Source organism: Austrofundulus limnaeus, unplaced genomic scaffold (genome assembly GCF_001266775.1).
Source record: "Austrofundulus limnaeus strain Quisiro unplaced genomic scaffold, Austrofundulus_limnaeus-1.0 Scaffold974, whole genome shotgun sequence".
In the NCBI taxonomy this organism is placed as follows: domain Eukaryota; kingdom Metazoa; phylum Chordata; class Actinopteri; order Cyprinodontiformes; family Rivulidae; genus Austrofundulus; species Austrofundulus limnaeus.
This window is the reverse complement of record NW_013953376.1, coordinates 106794-108588: the sequence shown is the minus strand read 5'-3', so window position 1 is coordinate 108588 and position 1795 is coordinate 106794.

The following is a 1795-nucleotide window of genomic DNA, read 5'->3' as shown; positions in this document are numbered from 1 at the left end:
TTCTTCTTCTTCTTCTTCTTCTTCTTCTTCTTCTTCTTCTTCTTCTTCTTCTTCTTCTTCTTCATCTTCTTCTTCTTCTTCTTCTTCTTCTTGTCAGGGAGGGCAGTGCCCCCTATGGGCCAGCCGCCACTGAGCTCCTCCCTCATCATTACAAATGTACAACAAAAGATTTCCTCCCAGTGTGTTTTCAATGAGTCGTCTTCATGTTTGCATCGAAGTCAGAGAAAACTACAGCTACCCCAAAGCAAAAATGTTCAGAAGTCCAATAATAATACTTGTTATCTTGTCTTTACTTGCAGGTAAGAGTTAAAAGGTGTCTCAAACCTTGAATAGACTTTCTGATCTTCTGCATGTTTTCTGTGTGTCTTCCAGAAATTGTGTCTTTATCACTTGTGATCCAGCAATCACCTGATGTTCTTCTGGTGAAACCAGGACAAACAGCTCATCTTGTATGTTACCATGAGAATGATGCTTACCCCTACCTGCTTTGGTACAAGTCAGCAGCAGAAGCCCAGCAAGCGATGGAGCTGATTGGACTGCTTCATTATGAAAACTCAAAYCTTGAGAAGACTTTTGAAAACCGTTTCAACATGTCGGGACACTCCAAGCGCAAAGCACAGCTTGTCATCTCCAGTATTACCACTGCAGACACTGCACAGTATTTCTGTGCAGCAAGGAAGCACAGTGTTGCAACTTATCCAGTTCCTTTACAAAAAGGCATGACATCAAATGAGCGCCTGCATCAAACTGCATGAGAAAAGAAGAATTTAATGGCTGCTCTTGTTATTTTAATTTGTCAGGACAAAGATGTTTTTTTAAGAAAGGGGTGGGGCACAGACAAAAGTGCTGTCATAAAAGATCATTTCCTTCTTTRCATATTCATTTGGATCTACACTTCACTATGAGATGCTGACCTCTCTTCCTCACTATAGGTGTTAAATTCTTAAACACTGTAACAGATTCAACCAACTATAGTCAACATGACTCCAGGCATTAATACCTTTGCATTCTTTATATTTTGGTCCACAGGTAAAATTAAAAAATTTTTTACATATATAAAAGTGTGGCATTTTCATTGTATTCTTTTCACAGTAGCATATTTCTGTTATCTTTGAAAACAGTTAAGTCAGCAGATAATTTACCAGTTGTTCTTTGTTTTTTGCTTGTTTTCAGGTATATGTGAGTCTGTCCTGATCACTCAGTGGCCCCACTATATCTCCACTACTCCCAGTGGCAGAGTAGAAATGCACTGTTACCAGAATGACACAGATTACCCATATATGTACTGGTACAAACAGGTGAAAGGCAGAGACATTCAGCTCATTGTGTATTTAGTGGCTAACACTGCAAACTTTGAGACAGAATTCAAAACTGGTTTTGAGGCAAATCAGCTGAAGAACAAGCAGGCGTCTCTGATTCTCTCCAGTGTTCAGGAGAAAGATGAAGCTGTGTATCTGTGTGCTGCCAGTTCCACGGTGCTGCAGCAGACCTCAGCTCTGTGACAAAAACACAAAGCAGAGATGCCGTTATTTGTTCTGACACCTGATGATCTCTTACATAGATCAAAACCACATGATAGAAAAATTTGTCTGCAGCTCTGTGTGTCAGTTTTAACTGAAATCTAAGAAAAACATTAGAACATTTTTAATATACATTTTGAAGAGTGYCCATACTGCTGCTACCCAGAAATTCAACTTCTGTCTTTAAAGGCTAATAAAAAGGTGGGACTTGCTGTTGTAATATACTAAGACTGGTCTTCAGATAAAATCAGAGAGGTCTACCTGAAAAAAAAAAA